We start from the raw sequence: 8,244 nt of genomic DNA, 5'->3' as shown, positions 1-8,244 counted from the left end.
GTCTGCCCTATTTTAATGAATGTGATGTTTCCAGAATGTCTTTCTTCAAATTTGCAACACTCACTCACTTGGACTCGTACACTAACTAATAAGAATTAGGTGATCAAATGTCAAGGTCACTGTGGCGTCACAAAACATGTTGTTGCCTCTTGAACGTGAAATATCAAGTCTGCCTTTAAGGACTGTCTTAGTATTTTGACCAGTTGTCACTTGGATTTCCACGGTCAAAGGTCAAAGTTCACGGTGACTTCAAATGTGTCCAGAAAATATTTGATGTAAACTGCAAACCGCACTGGTTGGCACAGGCATAGAAACACAGGGCAGGGATTGTAGTTAAGAATTATATTTATAATGGGGCATGTAGTATTTTATGAGGTGAAATATAATTTAACACAATTAATGTAATGTGAAAAACTAAAAAGCTTGTAAACCGAATAACAAATGACCATGAGTCCATTAGCATCATTGCAATGATAAATCACGTTTGTGACCGGGCTGTAAACCTGAGTTTTGTCCCCCTCCATCTGCACCGACACAAACTGCGCTGCAGGCTTTTACATTTGTCACCACTTACCTCTCACACACCTGTGCCGTGTCTGACTCGTGCGTCTTTTACACTGTAAATTCCTCTGGTCAAACCGCTCGGTGTAAATGTCATGAAACTAATTTGTCGGTGTGAAGAAACACTGTTAAAATTCCAATTACACTCCCCGACATCGCCACAGCCTGCTCTATCTCCAGCTGCTCGCCTAATTGATTAATAGCTGTAATTGCTAATACATAATGGATAATAATGGTAAAATCATAATTCCTAATGAGAGGGCCTTCAGCAGTTTTCCCACTCAACTGTCAGAGCAATGGATTTAACAGACTATGGATGCAAAGAACCTGTTGTGTCATTTAATGAGCTTTAAAAAGTGATTCTTGTTAATCTTGAAAATAATCAATTACCTTAACCTCAGTTAAACAGATGATAGTGACACAAATTTAAAAAAGAATGCAGCACTGGTCCTTGTTTGCGTGTTTATTAAAGTTTCTCCTCAAAGAAGAAAGGGTATAAAATCAATGTCATGAACATTTTACAGAAACTGCATGAACCCACATTCGCTGCACAAACAAGCCTCGCTGTCAATAATTTGTGTGAAAAAATAGAATCATTTATATGGAGTGCGCAATAGCTTCGGGGTGGAAGTGCGTCAGGGCCGTGTAGCTGTGGTCAAGGTTTTAAAAGACTGGCGTATTGAGGGTTAAAGTGTCCAGCAGAGATTCTGCAGTTTTGCTTTTGAGTCACCCTCCCTTAAAAGCCCTGGGGACCCAGAGCGGCAGTCTCATCCAAGCCTTATTAGGAATCCAAACAGACTGCTGCTCACTGCCCCGTGTACCTTTTTTATAAAAGCTGTTGAAATCCCAATAAAGGTGAGAGGAAATGCCGCCTGGATGCTTAAGTGGCCGTCCTGGACAGCCACCTGCATCTATTCCTGTCGTCTGTGTCTTAATTAAGATACAGATGTCGGTTAATGAGAGCGGACGCCGCTAATGAGTGATGCTAAATCCAACGGGTCACAGTTGGCAGTGCCACATGTGCTGCTTTTGATCATGCTGGCTAGTGTCTCCCTGCCTCTGGAATTACACAGACATTATCCCGAGCCCAGGCTATTTACTTAATCATTTATTTATTCATTGTTTGTCTTGTTTCATTTCCTCCCTGTGCCGTTTTTTTTTTTCATATTTAGTCACATTTCTGGCTGTTAGTGGCTTTAAATCTCAGCTATTTTGCGTTTTTTAGTTTAAGACCATTAAAAGTCATTATTTTTCCACCAACCTCCTCTGCCAAACAAGAGCAGCGGAGCAGCTTCGTATGACAGGATAGCAAAACTCATTTCACCTCTCACACACAACATTGCAATTGAATGACTTTTCCCTTTTAAAGCTCAGCACAGCACTTCTGCTTTCTGCTCTTTCCATCGCGTATAGCCTTTTTTAAAAAAAATTGTTATGGAAAGCGGTAAAGTTGATGTCAGTATGACATTAAATTGCCTGTAAATATATGTGTGAATGCACGCAACCGATAACCCTGCAGAGTCTGAGGTGGATAAATGAGGAATTCATTTATGGGGGGGTGGAGAACAGGCCGTTAAGCCGCTCGTCTTTGCACACTTCCCTGGATTCAGCCTCACTGAACTAAACTGTGAGATGGCATCGTGATTCACATGGCATCCTCTGAAACGCGCACAAAACTCCCACTATGCTGGGGAGTTCTGGCTAATCCAAGACCTTCATAAAGCATGTGTTGGGCCTTAGCAACACATCTGTCATTCTGACGTCTGCTAGCATGGTCTGGACTGTCGGTTTCTAATCCATCTGTGCTCTGCAGAGACAGTCTCCTGCCAACTGGATCTTTGCTAAGCCTTTGGAGGAGCCGACTGAACAGCAGATCCTGCCAACTTTCTGAAAGTTTTTATTTATATCTTATCGTTCATTTGACCATTTCCTGAAATATTTTTTTTCTCTCTCCCCGTTTCCTGTTTTTTTTTAACAGTTGCCTGGTTAAGTGAGTATGTTGACAAATGTTTTCTCTGATGAATCAGACGCTTGTGCTATTTGCTTTGATGTTGCTCGGAAATCAGGAGCCCATGGAACGAGGGTAACTTTAATCCTCAAGCACCACAGGCAAAATAAGGCCAATGGCTTTGATCTCCCTCATGCAAAAAACCCCCCAGTAATTTTCCACTGCAATGTCACTGTGCGGGTAATATTGGATTAAAAACTCCCTCTTTTCTTCCGCTGTCCACTCATGTGTGGCCGAAGGGGTGGATGAAGTCTGTCAGAGACGCTTCAGCAAACTGCACAATAGAGATAGAGGGTGAGAGAGAAAGAAGGCAAGCGATTCTGACATATCTTCTCCAGTGCCACGGTGAGGCAATTCAGCACTGCAGGACGACATTTGCACGTCAGTGTAAGAACTCGATGGGCACCGTTTGTCGATGGCAGTTTGTGATATTTCACCTCTTAGTTGCATCAAGCCAAGTGGCGTGTTTATGGTTGTATAATGTAATGGCTAGCTAGATGTAAAGATTAGTGTGTGCACGCGCCTAAGGGGCAAGCACGCCGCGAGTTTGAGAGTGCTTCTAAAGGGCATTGCCTGCCGCTTTTCCCAAGGTATCAGAGGTCAGGGAGCTCATTCGCAATGTATTCCAATGAAAGAGCAGCGTCAATTATACAGCGGCGAAGTCACACAGCCACAGCAGTGTGAAGTTCAGATAATGAGTCATTACCAGAAATTAACAGCCGTGGTGATGGGCCATCTAATAGCACATGATGGATCCGGTAATAGGTTTTCAACAAGTGTTCATATTGTCATAACCAGTTTCATTACCAAAAGTATCTCCGGCACTTCTCAACCTCAAAACGGGTCTTGCACTAATTTCAAAAGACAAACGAGTATCTTTTCTTGTTGTGAAGATAATGAAGACCGGGTTTGAGGCTGAGCTGCTGATGGAGGGCAGAGGCCTTCATCCCTCCAAGACAATGCAAGTGATGAAATGCCTTTAGGGAGTATAAAAGGTTTTGCTTATGAATTATCACCCGACACTGCTGTTACCGTGAGTTTTCCTTTTTAGCTTTATGTTTGTCAGCAGAATTGTGCAAAAACTGATGAACAAATTTCCAAGAACCTTAGTGGGAGAATGGGACATCGGCCAAGAAAGAAACCCTTTCAATTTTGGTGCTTTAGATATCTGATATCTATGGTGCCACTTGCTAGAATTTAAGGGGTCCGTTTGGCCATGGCGAAGGTAATTGCTGTTCTTTGTGCCGTTCAAGTGTTTTAACCTCTTTAGTGACACGAGTGAGTGTAGAATACATTATTTCACTTTAAAATAGTCAAGTGCATCATGCTTGTAATGACATATTGATCTCGACTGCAGAGCAACACAATTTAAAAGTTAAGTAACATGTGCAAAACACGTAAGAACTTCTTCATGGTCTTTTTGCTCTTTGCCTGTAATGTCAGTCTAGTGACCCCCCCGCCCCCTTTAGAAATATTGCATTTGTCAAGAATCCTCTGGGTGAATGAAGGATTTCATTTCTTTTTTAAATCATTTTCTTTAACATTGCATTATAGAAGTAATTAATGGATCTTGATGAATAAAAAATATAAAATCAGACGTATTTATGAGACTGAATACTATGAGTATGGGTCATTTGGTGCTGCTTAATTGAATTTAAGGGGACTGTTGGGTATGTGCTCTACTTTGTGCCGTTTTATTTTATTTTGGCGTCTTTCAGCTCACTATACTTTGGTTTTACAGATTTGTTGGTTTGCTACACTCCCTCTGCCCCATCGGCTTGTTTACAGAGGCAAATTCCTCTATGTTTTCACCACACGTCCACTGTTTTGAATACATTAGGATACATCAACACTGTACTGGATCCCGAATTTAAAAAGAAACATTTCAAATTTCCCTTTTCCCAGCGTATATTTGCCTTTGCATGCTTTTGATCATTTTCCCTCTGTCAACATATTTGCTTACACATTTCCTCAAAGACTTGGAACCTTAGCGGCGGTTGTACATATTTAAATGTGGCTTTTATCATTATCTAATGTAAGAAAAAGTGACAAGTCTGGATGCCAAAATCCGACGGTGGTATCAAACCATCAGAAAAGAAGCACGGGATTTGACGGTCACTCAGTGATTAGAGATCTACACGAGTCTGAGCTGCAAAGCAATGCAGCAGATGGAGACCCAGCAGGAGACAGTGGCAGCAGAAGCACATATTTTAAGGCTTTATGTGGACATATTGTGTGGGTTGGTGAAATAATGAAATTTCAACATCACGTTGGAATGCCAAGCATATGGCTATAAAAGTCTATTATGGGCCGTGGTGCTGCATCAGTTGGGCTTCGGAGATCTGCACAGAAAACGATAAAGATTGCATTTCAGAGAAGAGGAGAGCGAGAGGCTTAACCTCTGACTCGGTGCGGGTACAGAGAATGAGGTGTCTCTCCTCAGGGCGAGCTGCTTTCCTAGTTTGGGGGCTGAGTAAGAGATTCTGGGCGAGACGTGGCGGAGGCGAGAGACGTAGAGGAAATTGGAGTGGCAGAGTTTGAGACGGCGAGGTGAGGGGTGTGACGGAGAGTGCAGCAGAGACCGAGATCAGGTCATATTTAATCACCGAGTGGACAGTGAAGAGGGGAGGACGCGATGAAAGGCCGTCAGAGAGAGCGTGAAGGAGCATCGTTCCAAAGCTCTTAAAAGAGACTGTCAACGCTGGGACACTGCGCTGACCCGTTCTCAAAAAAGGGCCTGAGGGGGGACGAACACAAACAGATGAATTATCTCATACCTGTGTGTAATACCAGAGTTTGATGTCCCAAGATACCCTCAGACAACGATTTGTGTGTTTGCTGCTTTGAAATCTTAAATGCAAGATTCGTAATCATAAATATAGTGGATATTTTGTTTTTGAATTCATCCGTTAACCAGAATCCATATCCTCTTTTAACAAAGTGTATGTTCAGCTAAATTCAAAGCTTTGTGCTCTCTGATAACTATAGATTATATAAAATGTATTTTACAGAATAAACAATGCAGAAAAATATATTTACATTTTATGTTTTTATTTTCTTTATTTATTGTGAAGTCTATGGTTAAATTGTAAAATCAAGCTTCAGTTACATTTCTTTGTCATAAGGGTTTAATTAGAACATCTCAGGCATCATTCGCAATTTATTGAAGTGATGTTTTTACTCTCTAATATCGATATCTGCATCAGCCCCCAAAAATGATTGATTTATTCCATGACTGATGTATCAGAAGTGAACAAAATTCAACGTCCTTCCAATTAATATGCAAATATACAGTACAACTATCAGCTAACGCTACAAGTTGTGTTATTGGGTCGTCTGTGGACATTTAATTCAAAGACCGAAAAAAGCTCAGGCTTCAAATTCAGCGCCGTCTGATTCTATAGCAACCAATCTCTCACAATAGTCCGGCAATCTTGAACGCTTCTGATCCCCAGCAACACCATATCTGCCCCCATCGATCACAGGGGATGGTTCGGTCCAGACCCCGCCTTTTTAAGATGGATGAATTCACTTTCATTGGATCCTTTGAGATATGGTACAATTTCGTACCACGCGTAATGAAACGATCGATGAGGCACAGATACACACTTTACACTCCTTCACACTCCTCGTGTGAACTGCAATCCTGTGCATTGTGGGTATTTTTTGGGTCTTGAGCGGTGACTTTATGTTTCGACTCGGCTGCCTTTCTTCTGCAGCGCAGCCGGATTGGCAAAGACGAGAGGCAATTTGTTGGCGAGCAGCAGGTGGTTGGGTTAATTGCCCACGGTGCTGGTTGGAGAGAAAGTGTCTTGCTGAGTGCGGAGTGCCTTCTGTACTGGCAAAGCTTGAGTCCGGATAAAAACGGCTATAAGCATATTGTCATCTCCCACCTCGCCACCCTAATCAGTGCTGCTATGCACTCCCATTGTTCAACTCAACTGGCTCGCTTCCCAGAGGAATTCTCCCTTCCTCTCCATCCTTTTTTTCTTTTCCATTGCAACCCACCACCCACATTCTCATCCTCTTCCTTTCAATCCCTTTCATCTCCGAATTCACTTCCTTTCTCTATCTCTCTGTTCCAATTTCCGCTGAATCTCCCTCCCTCGTCTTCAGCATTGAATTCCCATTTCTCCGGATCAATCCTACCGTCTCCTTCTCTGCTTATTCCTCCTTCATCCGATCTCCCTGTGCTCCTTTCACTTATTTCCCGTTATATCTCCCCCAATTTGCCCCAGCACTTTCCCCTCTTTCTCTTCCCATCCTCTTTTTCCTTTTCTTTCTGCAGGAGCAGGATATTGACGTAAACACACACAGAGCTCAGAGTGGTTCTTAAGCTGCTCTGAACGATCTGCAGGCCTCCCTCCATTGTCCCAGCAACTGTAGGAAGAGACTTGATTTCCAATAGGCTTATCCCACCAGCCCTCCCAGTGCCACGTCCATAAAAAAGATGGCGAGGGGTTTGATTATATTGGCTGGACTGAGCATGCCCGGCTGTCATTGTCACAGCTCCACCGTGGTAATGGATCAAAAGGATGTGGGCGTCGGGTGAGAGGCAGCTCTGTAATTACGCATTTGAGACCACGCTGGCAAAAATAGAAGTGGAACTAAAAAGGGCCATTAAGGCTAACGGAAGCGACACTGCCTCGCAAAATTTGATGAAATCAAATCAAAGTCTGAATGCTGATTATACATTGTTAATACGGGTAATGAGGACTGTGCTCTTCCAACATGAAATGATGGTGTGACAGAAGCATGAGGTGGAGAAGACGGAAAACAGACAATGTCCTTTTCATAAAAACGGCAACATTGGTTCTTCACCCCTTTAAACAACTCACGTTTATGCCTTAGGACATACACTACCGTTCAAAAGTTTGGGGTCACTTAGAAATTTCCTTATTTTTCAAAGAAAAGCACTGTTTTTTTCAAATATCTACATAGGTGTATAGAGGCCCATTTCCAGCAACTATCACTCCAGTGTTCTAATGGTACACTGTGTTTGCTAATCGCCTTAGAAGACTAATGGATGATTAGAAAACCCTTGAAAACCCTTGTGCAATTATGTTTTGCTGGTGAGAGAAGCTATAAAACTGGCCTTCCTTTGAGCTAGTTGAGTATCTGGAGCATCACATTTGTGGGTTAGATTATACTCTCAAAATGACCAGAAAAAGAGAACTTTCATGTGAAACTCGCCAGTCTATTCTTGTTCTTAGAAATGAAGGCTATTCCATGCGAGAAATTGCGAAGAAACTGAAAATGTCCTACAACGGTGTGTACTACTCCCTTCAGAGAACAGCACAAACGGGCTCTAACCAGAGTAGAAAGTGAAGTGGGAGGCCCCGGTGCCCAACTCAGCAAGAAGACAAGTATATTAGAGTCTCTAGTTTGAGAAATAGACGCCTCACAGGTCCTCAACTGGCAGCTTCTTTAAATGGTACCCCAAAACGCCAGTGTCAACGTCTACAGTGAAGAGGCGACTCCGGGATGCTGGCCTTCTAGGCAGAGTGGCAAAGAAAAAGCCATATCTGAGACTGGCCAATAAAAAGACAAGATTGATATGGGCAAAAGAACACAGACATTGGACAGAGGAAGATTGGGAAAAAAGTGTTATGGACAGACGAATCAAAGTTTGAGGTGTTTGGATCACACAGAAGAACATTTGTGAGACGCAGAAC

The sequence above is a fragment of the Hippoglossus stenolepis genome, chromosome 24 (genome assembly GCF_022539355.2).
Source record: "Hippoglossus stenolepis isolate QCI-W04-F060 chromosome 24, HSTE1.2, whole genome shotgun sequence".
Lineage (NCBI taxonomy): Eukaryota > Metazoa > Chordata > Actinopteri > Pleuronectiformes > Pleuronectidae > Hippoglossus > Hippoglossus stenolepis.
The sequence above is the reverse complement of the archived record's forward strand: the minus strand, read 5'-3'. Positions refer to the sequence as shown.